A 12,621-nucleotide genomic window follows, 5' to 3' on the forward strand; every position below is an offset into this window, starting at 1 on the left:
CCAGTCTATATATTGGCTTTTGATTAACCCTTTTCATCAATGGGCAATCAAACAGTTAATTGCAGCATTTTCAACACCCGAAATCCAATAAAGCACTTCCAGCTGTGCACTGATTGAAACATTCTCAATTTCCATATTTCCACTGCACCATTTCAATGTTAAGCAGCTTCTCCAGCTATCTGCCCTCATATGACCGACAATTGCGTCGACTGTCGACAATCGAGCGGAGTCTCCCCCACATAAGAATACAAGTAGAATACCCGCAGTGTGCCCTCCGCCGTCGATACATTTTGGCGATAAGTACAGCGCATAAAGTATCTTTGGGTCCACATTTACATTGTACATTGAACTGTGCTGTGCTTTTGTGGACTCGTTAAAAGATATCCAAATTAATGGAGCTATTCCCCCCGTCAGCGAAAGTGTCGCTTTAGTAATTGGCGTGGACAACAAAGCTTGCGAGGGGATTTGCTGTGCTGCTAGCTATAGATATTATGCTCATAAAAGATATCAAATGCATATACATAAATTGCTTTTGTCGTAAATCTTAGACGCAGCATGGGAAAATGCTGTTGAAAACTGGATATCCGATAACTGAATCAGAGATCCTGAAATCGTACGAAAAAGGAAAGGGAAAAGGAAACACACAATCGTCAGCTGTATTTTGGGAATAAAGCAGAGACCATAAATTATCGCCAAGGGATAGCGATCGTTATAAGAAAATAACTGGTGCCAAGGGTAGCTCGTAATAGGGCCAAGAACGTGCCAAGAAGAGATCAGAAGCCAGGCAGCTGGCAAAACAAGACAACAAGACAAGGTGAATGGACTCCCGAGACGTGTTCAAATGACGAACCAATTACCAGACGTGGGCCAAGCATGATTGCGCAACAAATTGCACAAACGAGCTGCGGCTGTTGTCACCCCTTTTTGGGCAACACATTTGGCCATGCTGGCGATTGACAGTGACAAACGCCGAACGCTGAGACCCAACTTGCTACACGCTTCTTGCAACTAAATAGCTACTGTAACTGTACCTGAAAATGCGTAGAAAAACGAATAACAAAAACAACCACCAACATTAGGAAGCTGGCACGCAGCGATTCGAATTCGAATTCCTATTCCACAATTGCGTCTGCGATTTCCTTTGTAGACTTGAAAAACTGTGGCGCTTGCGCAGCTGTTCTCAGGTCAGATCAGGACAAGAGGAGGAGCTGCTGCTGTGTTCCAAGGATTGCGTCGCGCGCCGCTTTGTCTGTAAAATTTCACGCTACGCTTTGGCAGCCCATCATCATCATCATCACTATTACGAGAGAGAGAGAGAGTTCCTCTTTCATATACATTATATGTAACTGCTTATTGATCGATCGTCTCGATATCGCCGTTTTTATTGCTGTTTGTCATTGCAAAATGCGCCACCATCGCCCGAAGCCCATCGCATTGTTCGCCCCTGTGAATGCGCCCAGGGGCATTACTACATTAGGGGTTGTAGTTGTTGTTGCTTCACGTTGTTGCAACATGCAGAGTGCAGTTGCAGTTTTTCCAACACACATTCGAGGGTAGCTTTTTCCCATTCAACCCTTAGCACATTCACATTGCTCTGGGAATGCGTCAAATGCTTTTGGGATTGGGTTTCGTGCTCACACAAATCGGGGTTTATTTTTCTGTGCACATCTTCTCACAAATTTCCATTATTTGTATATTTTGATGGCAAGAAATTCAAGTTCATTGATTTCTAGCATGTTTCACTTTTGTTTTTGTAGCTTAACTGGAGTTTGTCATTCAGATTTATTGGCTTAGGCGGCATTAAGAGTGAGAGTAAAAGGTTCGGGGAAAAAGGACGAAATGGCACGAAGTTTGTAGAACAACATTTGATATACCAATAATATATTCAAATTATTTCTATACATTGGAACATTTCTAGAAATGATGTTGCTTGAATTGTTAAGCAGTTTTACTTTTCGAGATGAACTCTTGATGAAAGGAAGGGAAGTAATAATTTGGTTCTTTTTCAAAGAGTTGTTGAATTCTATGCAACAAAGATATATTTAAGAAATCAATAATTACTCAGAACTAAAGTTTTTCAAAGGTTGAAATAAGCTTTAAAGACCTTTCTTAATAATTCAAAATTCGGTTCCTTAAGATAAGACACTTACTAAGTTAAAAATAAGCTTGTTTTGATTTCTAACAGTTTAGAAAAACAATTCAATGATGAGCATTTTATGGAAGAAAGGGTAGCAATAATTTGGTTCTTTTCCAAAGAGATATTAAATTCTATTCAATTAAATTAATATTTAAGAAATCAAAAACTACACAAAAGTGAAGATTTTCAAAGGCTGATATAAGCTTTACAGAACTTTCTTAATACTTTAATATTCAGTTCTTAAAGTTTATCAGTTTAAAAAAACAATTCAATTTAAAACAAAGATAAACTTACCCCGTCTGTTATATAATATCCTTCCATTTTGAATAGTCGAACAAATGCTGAGCAAATTAGAACAATCCATTTAGATTAACGATCGCTCGTTTGTCCGACTACCATTTTGAGGGTCATTATCTATTGCTGACGATCTCACGCATGTGCCACTGCCACAACGATTGGGCCACCAACTGCAACTGCAACAGCAAACTGCAGCATGCAACGGTTAATTGTTTTCCATTTGTTGTTGGGCATTTATGGCATGCCACCGCCCACAGAGTGCGCTAGAGACTGAGGCTGGTGTTAATTTATAACATTGTTGTTGCCGCCCCATATACATTTGTAGGTAGGAGTGCTCCATGGCCCCATGGCATATATATCAAGATGATGTATCGCTGGACGGCGAGCACTTGCCAGCTGCCGCCGTCGCTGTGAAACCCAAGCCGAGCTTTGTCTGGCCCAGGCACAGGCTTGGACATAGACATGGGGCACAGCCCAAAGTCAGCCGTCATTGTAGTCACATTATTAGACGCGCTTCGCTGGCCAAATTAATTGTCGCCTATGTCCGCAGTCCACACTCGCCAGAGCTTGGCTCATTGCACAAACGGGAGACGGGAAACGGGAGGCAGCGGCTGCAGTTAGTCTCTCTCTCTATCTCTATTTCTTTCTGTTGTGCTGTCCGCATAATGATCATTTGCTGGCCATTAACTGGAGCGGCTCATGATTGCATTTTTTCGGGCGTGCTTTATGCTTTCCCTTGACATTCAAATGTTCGTTGTGAGAGTAATGTGCTCTAATCGCAGACAGTTGGACAGCTGGACAATAGAGAGCTGACATGGTTATGGGCTAACGCTTTTTTCGTTGTTCTCCATTTTCTGTATAGTTTCCACAATTTTATAGCCGGAAATTCTAATTGCCACTCTTTGGGTTAAAGTAAAGTTCTGTAAAGTTTTATGATTCTTAGTATGAGTCACAAAATAATGTTGTTTTTGGCTTACCTGCCACAAAATGCAGACATCAAATGCAGCCGTGCAATTGGGAGCAGTAGAAGGAGAAGGTGCAGAGGAGCAGGCGCGCACTCTCTTTTTGCTAGTTGCTGGCTAGCCATTCCATTCATGTTGCAGGCAAAACAAACATTTTCATTCCAGTGACGAGGCAAAGGATCGACAACCTGCAGAGCAGGGAATGCTTCACATTTTGGGGTGGCATATCGATTTTTAGTGTCCATGCCAGGTTGCCAGGACGGCGGCATCGGCAACATCGACTTCCCCTGGCCGCCTTTGAGCCATTGGGGTAGTCTCAAGTTCGTCTGCCAATTATTTGCCGCTTATTAGTGACGTCGGAGTTGTGTGTTTGGTGGTGTTTGTGAGCACGTGACTTCTTGCGTCTCGGCGGTCGCTTTGTTTGCATTTGCATAAGAGCGGGTGGAGGGGGAGTGGCAAGCTAGTAGACGATGCTCTGACTTTGACATGCAACACAAACTCAAGTGTCGCCCTAATGCTTGGCCATTACGCTAAAGTGTGGACGCAACTGCATTTTGTCTCTTACTCTGTGTCTGTATGTGTGTGTGTGTAATTGTAGACGCGACTGATGAGTGTGTTTGGCTGCCACCCTCAAATGTAAATCAGTGCTAACCCCGACGACTGACCAGGCACAGGCAGGCGGTTAAGCTGTTTTGTGTGCCACGAGCGGAATGGGCGCATTGGACTGCGAAACCGGTTCGTAATCCTTTCACCATGCAAATTGTAAACGAGAAATGCAAACTGCGACGTTTCCCTCTTTTCGCATGGTCAGCGTAATTCTAGCATAAAGGGGTTGCAAACGCGGCCATGGACACTGTTGTTCTTATTGTTGTTGTTGTTTTTATTGTTGCACCAGAACTTTTCACAATTTCTATTGAATATTTAGTGGAAAAATAAAGCACGCGAATTGGCAACTTAATTATTTTGCATTTTTACTTCAAAGTAGTAGAGCAACACTGGCACGATCAAGAGGAAGAGCGAATTGCGTTTTGCATGTCAATCACTCACTCACACATGAACTCAACTCTGCGTGTGCTCACTCGTTCTATCTCGCTCTAACTTCAGCCTGTCGTTTTGTGTTGCGCGCCTGTTTTGTCGTTTCGTTTTATTCGTTTTGCGGTTGGCATCGGTGCAAGTTTAGTTTTTTGCGCGTCGCGCGGCAAGTGCATTTACTTTGATTGTAACGCGTCGGTTTGTTAATATAAATTATTAAAAGCATAAAGGATAACAGCTGCTAATAAAAGCAACCCAGTGAATTAGCTAATTAAACCAGCAACGCGCTAAATAGATTGCAGTATCGTTGTGTACTTAAGTGTGTGTGTGTGTGTGTGTTGGAAGTTATTAAAGGGATACAGAAGGAGCAGCTGCAGTGTTGGAAAAGACAGGTTAGTAAAGCACTAGCAATACTCACATGCTTATTGGCATCGATACTTTGTGCAATTCAATTGCAATTGGCTGTTGTGAAATTGTTGTGATATTTCGATCGAATCAATTGCATCATGTGCAATTACATAAATACAATGAATGCATGGCGCAGGCTGCTGCTGCATCAATGGAAACGACAAACAAAAGCCCAACCAGCTGCTTTATAGCCATACTTGACGCCTCCCCCGCCTGTGCAGCTTCTGTGCAAAAAGAGAGAAATGACAGGGAATGAAACAGTGGAATGAGACAAGGTATTTGGCTTGTGTGGAGTGTTGGGGGCGGGGGGATAACAAACAATTGGGCGCACCCTAGTCGAGGGCTTCTGTCTTACTTCACGCTTCCATGGACAGCAGAAGCAAGGCCAGAAATCAATGCATTATCCTCCCAGGCAGACAACAAAAAAGACAAAAGGGCAAAGAAAAAAGGCTACAATGCTCGGTTAACATGTGTAGAGCTCGTTGAGGGTCTGCCAATTTCTGGGGAGCACATTCTGCAGATCCCACGGGGATGCAATGACAATGACAATGACAACGATGACGATGACAACGGACAATAACAACTCAATGCGATGGCTAGTCAAAAAAAAAAAGTGAAGCAAGAACTTGGCAATGAAAAACGTTTGGTAAAATCAAATTTACAAGTTGTGCCATCGCCCATTATTGAATGTTTCGATGTTATTGCACTCTAATGGCTTGCATATTTCCCTGGTTCCCAGTTTTGTTTTTGGTGCTTTTCTATTTTGAATAGGCGCAACTCCCCAAAGTGCCGTTAGTTAGCTTGGTGGGCGGTCGAACGGCGTGTTTGTTAGATCATTTGGTAACCCCTGGCAACCCTGCACAGACAGGCAGGCAGCTATGGGGCAACACTCAACAACTATGTATGTATGTATGTATGTTGCTTTGTAATTTAATGAAGTTAGTACAGCAGCATTCTCGTAGCTGGGCAGTAAATTTCATTACCTGGCAACTTTCCCGGTAAGCAAGAAATGAACTCTTCCGAGAATCAAATTTCATGCGCGCTTTGCTAACCCCCACTGTATACGCTGTTGGAGCTGGAGTTGAACCTGGAACTGGAGTTGTAGTTGTAGTTGTAGTGGGGGAAATGCTGACGAGCGAAAACTTCAAGCGAGTTGCGAGAGAAAAGTGGACGGACAGAAAGACAGCGAGGCCAACTCATTGTTGTACAATATTTTATTGTTGTTTCGCCGTGTTGTTGCTTCTAGTTTTATTTCAACTCTTTTTTTATTTGTTGTTTTATAGTATGCTGACTGCCTGCTGTCTCTATCATTGCAATTCATTGCAGTTGTTTGTCGGATGCACTCAAGCGGCGCAGCTGTGACTGTTGTTGTTGTTGTTGTTGTTGCTCCTCTCACACTCTCCAGGTTGGGTTCTTTCCACTATCTGTTGCCTCATATCTATACCCAAGTTAATTGTTAACTGCCGTCGCGAGTTTGTGCTTAAGGCCTTAAGGCTGGAAGAATACAAACTTAATGAAGTTTTATGCGTTTCTAATGTGCAGCCAATTTGTTTTCGATGATATTTCAATTGTGATACTTACTCCCATTTTATCAGTTCGTATTGAAAAGTGCACAATAAGTACTCAACTTAAATTAATGGGGATAACTTAGTATTTTCCGAACGCAGACACAACTTGAACCTTGTATGATCTTCATATCATGATCTCAACTGCTTGTTGCATGCCACAATAAACTCTCTCTCTCTTCGTAAACTGCACGCAATGCCTAATCAAATTATGCATCCAATTGGGCTGGGATGTCAAGTGCATCATGGCACTCAATTTACCGCCCAGTCACATTGTCGGAAACTATTTTTACACACTCACAAATCGAGTAGCTTCCCATAATCGTGTCGCTTCCTCCTTGTTTCTTCTTCTGTTACCGCCCCAAAGCATAAATTGACCAGAAGCGGAGCTCGCGTGTCAGTTTGTCAACTCTTTGCTCACAGCTCGACTTAACATTATTTAATTACAAGAGCAACAAATACGGCGACAACAACAACAACAACTGCGACAAGAACTCTACGTGTCATAAAAAATTATTTTACGCGCGTTTCGCTGGTGGAAGGAAAAAGCGAAAAAAGGGGGGCAGATGTACTACGTAGCTTTAACTCCAACTGGTTTTATATTTTTTTTTGTTGTGGCTCTCGTTGCTGAGCTCCAATTTGCAACATTATAATTTCGCTTTGAATTACATACATACAAACACATACACACATGTAAACTCATTCGGGCAGCAGAAACAAGCGCAGTTCATTGAACCCAGCACAGGCAAATGCATCTACAGCAACAACAATGGCTAGAGTAGCAACAACTACTGTAACAACTACAACAATAGGCCAAAGCACAATCATTAGGAGCTTACATAAAGCGAGCGATTATTTTTGCACTTATTAAATTTTAGCACAGTGCAGCAACAACAGCAACAACAACAAAAAGAGTGTGTACATCATAATCATCATCATCATCAACAGCTGAACGAGATGAAACTGAAGATCGGGATCGAAATGAACGGCAGCTGCTTTCCTGCAGCACCAACAATACCAACAACAACCGACACTCGATCACACTTCAGATCAAGAGCTAGAGATGCGCAGCATCTAGGCTAGCTTATCGATAAATGCAGTGACTTATCGCTGCTGCTATTTTAGCTAGCTTTATTGTTATCAAGTTCGGCAGATTTTAAAAGAGGGCAGCGATTTATAACAATTCTGATCTATACTTAATCAGTAAAGAATAAATTCCTTTCAATTTAAATGATGTATCATAAGCAGAATATATATAGAAATATACTTAATCAGTAAAGTAAAAGATGCATTTCTTTCACTTTAAAGAGATTTATCATAAGTAGGAATACTGCATTCCTACGCAAAATTAGAAAGATTTGGAATCATTTTCATTATGTCAATTGTCTTTATCATTAATTATGAATACTGACTGAAAAACGAACTTTTTAAAGTATTGTAGATTGACAACATTAAAACTATGCGAGACAACAAGAATTAGACACGATCACTAAGATTAACAAGCAAGAAGTGATATAAAGATTTTGGAATCATTTTCATTATGTCAATTGTATTTATCATACTTATGAATATTGAATAAAGACTAACTTATTAAAGTATTGTTGATTGACAGCTTTAAAATTATGCAAGATAACAAGAATTAGATACGATCACTAAGATTAACAAGCAAGAAATTATATTTAATTTAAACGAACCATGAAAGTTTGTTTATGATACTTAAAAGTTAGATCAAAATCCTTTCAAACAACTTACATGATCAGTATTCATATATACATACATGATCAGTATTCGTATGTACAATTTAAATGAACAATGAAAGTTTGTTTATGACACTTAAAAGTTATATCAAACAACTTACTCGATAGGCAAGCATTTTATTTTAATTGTAACTGTTATCGATCATAGCCACATCACAGAGCGATCTTAAGACAAAGCTCATCTCTAACGACTGCCTGCTGCTGCTCTGTTTATGTGGCCATTCCGTCCGCTTGTCCAAGTGCCCGGCAGCTATTTTACACGCCATTGAGTTACAAATGGGCGCACTCTTCTACAGGCAATGGATGTGGATCTGCTGCTGTTGGTGTTGCTGTGGTTGCTGTTGTTGCTGTTGCTGCTGCTGTTGAGTGGTCATTGCTGCCTTTTGCTACTTGGCGGCATGTGTTGAAATGCACCATTCTCTCTGTGGCCCCTTCCTGTTCATAGTCCACACTCTGCTGCCCACATTCCCCCTCTTCTCCCCCCGGGCTTGTCTCTATCAATTTGGATCGCACAAAATCTGCAGCTTTCTTGGGGAATTATTTGCGCTCGGTTGAGCGTTGTGTTTCTTCTATTGATTGTGGATTAAGGCAACCACAACGAGGCACAACGAGAGGCGCAGCGCACAGTTCCTGTGTGTTGCCTGTCTGATAGGTACCATGTTGTCTATTGTGGCCCGTTTCCTGCTGACGCTTTGTTCGCTCTGCTCCTCGTGAGTTGTGTGTGTACTTGTTTGTGTGTGTGTGTGTGTGTGTCTGGCCTGGTGTCGTCGTCGTCGCCCCGTCGCGCTGGCCTCGTTTTGCCTCGTTTCCTTTCACAGGGAGCTGTGGCAACATCATCATTACCTGTGGCAAGGCCCAGCAACAAAAACAAGCGCGCAAAAAAAAACGAAAGAAACTAAACCATTTTTCAGCTGTGGAGCAGCAGCTTCCAGCTTTGGCGCGGAGTTCATTCAACTGGCGCCGGCTGTTCAGATTCAGATTCAGATTTTTGTTGCTTTTGCTTCCTAGTTGAAAGTTTGTTGACAACAACAACAACAGCAGCAGCAACGAGTCAAAGTAAGGGCGCTCCAGTTGATGGGATGCAGTTGCCAGTTGTTGTTGCTGTTGTTGCTGCTGCTGGAGTTCATCTTGTTGTTGTTAGTGTTGTGGTTGCCATGGATAATCCTGCATTAAAAAGTTGCCTGGCGGGTTTTTCTTTTAGGCCTCCCGCCTTTGCTTGGCTTTGGCTGTGGCTGTGGCTGCTTTGCCCTCCCCTGGGGTGAAAATCGTGAGTTTGCTTTTGCTAAAAACTTTGAAAATGTGCCACGTTGCACTTGTTGTTCAGCTGAGGGAATTGGAGGAGATTGCTGAAGTGCATCACATTTACCGTTGCTGCACAGCAGATAATTTACTTCAGAGCAAGAGACGACCCAAGAAAGCAAACTGTGAAAATGGCCCCGAAGTGGCATAAACAAGCGATGTGCTCTGCACTCTACTCCGCTAAAAAGAGAGAGACCAGAACATGGGCTAGGCCACTGGAACAGGCAAACAACCAACATCCAACAGCCGCATCTCTAGTCAAGATGCTGTACTTGGTGCTTATGGTTTATGTAATGACCGGGCCAAGAAACGTGCAACGGCAACAACAATGTTAAAGCGTGGAAAATGCATCCAGACAGCATTGTTATTGCTCCCAACATTCTGCGCTTGTGGAAAATGCAATTAAATTGCTGCTGCTCGTTGCTCGCTGCTGAACGTGGTATAAATATTATCAGCACCTCGACTGACCAGTCAATCAATTAGGTTTATCGCAGCAAATGCTATAATTGAAATACCAAAGTTCCAAATACCAGATGCCAAACATGACCTGACCATGGCCAACAAAACTCAACTCAACTCAACTCAATTGCGCTGCTTCGTCTCATTTCGTCTTCTGCTCTCTCAGGCAATTAAAAGTCTCCTCATTCGTTTTGTGATACGAGCACCAAGCATTCACGTGCAGGCATCCCAACTCTTTCAATCCTGTCAAGAGCAGTTGCACTTCGTCCTCAGATCAAACGAACCTGACTTCTTATGACAACATCTTCTGGGATTTGTTTAGTTGACAGTTCTTTAGCTTTCTGCGTCAAGTGCCCTAGGGACTCTTTCCCAAACCTGTACTTTAATCACCCAACATGCATTAATGTTGACAAATTTTCTATACTAGAACTTTATCCAACTCAGACAGCACGCTTTGTATAAACGCTATCCATGAGGTAGAGGGGTATTATCATTTTGTGACTATAGGAAATAAATATGACAAGCAAAAAGAAACATCTCCAAGCGTAAATATATTATTTGGTATATTTGAGTAACTTGTGCGGTATATTTATTTGGTATTACATAAAAAAAATGAGGTATATCTGACCCTAAATATAGCATTTGGTGTATTTTAGTATATTAATTTGGTATTAAAAGCAAAAGTTGGCATCTTCGGCCCTAAATATAGCATTTGGTATATTTTAGTATTTCTTTCAGTATATTTATTTGGTATTGCAAGCAAAAGTGGGAATCTCCGACAATAAATATAGTATTTGGTATATTAGAGTATTTATTTGTCGGTATATTTATTTGGTATTACAGACAAAAAGAGGCATCTCCGACCCTAAATATGGAATTTAGTATATTTTAATATTTTTTTGGTATATTAATTTGGTATTGAAAACAAAAGTTGGCATTTCCGGCCCTAAATATTGCATTTGGTATATTTTACTATATCTTTGGTATATTTAATTTTGTACTTTAAGGATAATATTGTTGCTTCCCTTTTGTTGGGTATCTCACAGTCGAGCACACTTTACTGTAGCATTCTTACTTGTTATAATTCATATGCCACAAGTGCTCGTGCTACATGGAAGTAACTCTGCTTCTTGCTCATAGCTGCGCATGAACGCACCATAAAACAAATGGTAAACTGTGACTGTTAAGTACACTCAACTTTAAAATACCCTCTAAACTGTAACTTCAATTTTAATTGATATTTAGATATTAAAGATAAAAACAATCAAGGTTAGCAGCATTCAAGAGTCTTTGCATGTTATTACTTTAATTGAATTCAAGTGTATTGAAGTACTCTAAAATACCCTGTAAAGCGTAAACACATTTGTGAACTTAAAGTGTGCTTACAGTTTAATTATCACCAAGTGTAAATTTAATAATAGTACTTCAACTTCCTCTTATCGTTTAGCGGCACATAAACGCCACATTATAATATTATTCACACCTTAGATATTCCCTATATGTGGCTCATTATAATCGAAATGCAAAAGTGTTTTATCGATGGAAATAAACAATTTTCAGACCATAATTGCGGGGTATTAAAAACAAGCAAACAGAGACAACGAAAATCTGCGTACGCAATAAATTTATTTACAACTCATGCACGCTGCTGATTCCATGCTGCGTCTCCTGTCCATATATCATCATGGCAAATGGGGTGATGGCTTTCCATGCGGCTCTCTGTGGCTCTCTAATTTGCATATTCATGAAACTTGACACCCCCTCATTGTCGGGGGCAGAGAGAAAAATTTGAATATAAATTTGAATTTCTTTTTTTCGTTTTGTATATTATATATTTAGCCATGCGGCTGTTTGGGCTTCCAGGCAGCAACCACAAAGCCAGAGTCAGAGCGAATGCTACTCGTGAAGTCGTTGCCAGAAAAGGCCTAGAGCTTCTTGTTCATTTGGCAATTGGAATGGAGGAGAGACAGAGAGCACGTGCTGTGTGCTGTGCTCATAATGACGTCATTAGAGCGGAGGCTACCAAACTGAATCGCAATATTCGTACTCGTAATCCTCGCAGTTGCCCCGTTGCACGATCATTAATCTAGCGCAGAGTGAAGTTGCCACTGCGACTGCGATCCGATCTTTGACATTTTTATACATTGCACATTTTCCATGTGCAATTTTCTTTAGCAATTTATCCTAATGGAAAGTCCAAACGAAGAGGCGCGATCAGATTTCGCCCCTGAACATGACCGTCGGTTATTGGTGGGTGAATTATGAGCCAAACCAACTGGCAGCCCAAAAGCATTAGCTGCCTAGCTGGCTGCCTGGCTGGCTGGCGACTGGGGCCAATGCCAAGATGCAAAGATTAGTCGCTAGAAAAATTGTTAATGGTTGTTTGGTACCGGGCAAATAAATTTGTTCCACTTGTACACAGAGAGCGAGAGAGAGAACGGAACAAAAAAGTCGTGAAAACTGCTGGCTGGGTAATTGCTGATAATGCAAGGATCGAGGCAAATTGACTTCCAGCTGACCCACAATGTGAACTTGAAGATTGCTGTAGCCTGAATCTAGGCTAAATGCCCGAGCGAGATTGCCTTTTTTGCCAGAGATGAGAAAAGCGAAGAGCAAACGAAGAGCGATGTCAATTAAGACATGAAAAGCGATTTAAAAATCATTAAAAATGAGCCAAGTATAGACCAAAAGCTTCCACTTCACTC

The 12,621-nt window shown here is 41.3% G+C and overlaps 1 protein-coding gene and 1 long non-coding RNA gene across 2 annotated transcripts in view; one reads left to right on the forward strand and one right to left on the reverse strand.

Moving 5' to 3' along the window:
* Positions 1 to 3,075: 3,075 nt before the first annotated feature.
* LOC133841236 (uncharacterized) lies at positions 3,076 to 4,455 on the reverse strand. Its single transcript, XR_009894279.1, has 2 exons — positions 3,412 to 4,455; positions 3,076 to 3,354 (listed from the first exon to the last, which is right to left on the reverse strand). It is a non-coding gene; the product is annotated as an uncharacterized LOC133841236 (long non-coding RNA).
* Positions 4,456 to 4,693: 238 nt separating this feature from the next.
* The window catches only part of LOC133841227 (neurotactin), a 35,566-nt gene continuing 27,638 nt past the window's right edge, over positions 4,694 to 12,621 (forward strand). The window contains exon 1 of the mRNA XM_062273583.1: positions 4,694 to 4,820. The gene's annotated coding sequence lies outside the window, so the exon portion shown is untranslated. The remainder of the gene's footprint in view (positions 4,821 to 12,621) is intronic.

The sequence above is a fragment of the Drosophila sulfurigaster genome, chromosome 3 (assembly GCF_023558435.1).
Source record: "Drosophila sulfurigaster albostrigata strain 15112-1811.04 chromosome 3, ASM2355843v2, whole genome shotgun sequence".
NCBI classification, from domain to species: Eukaryota; Metazoa; Arthropoda; class Insecta; order Diptera; family Drosophilidae; genus Drosophila; species Drosophila sulfurigaster.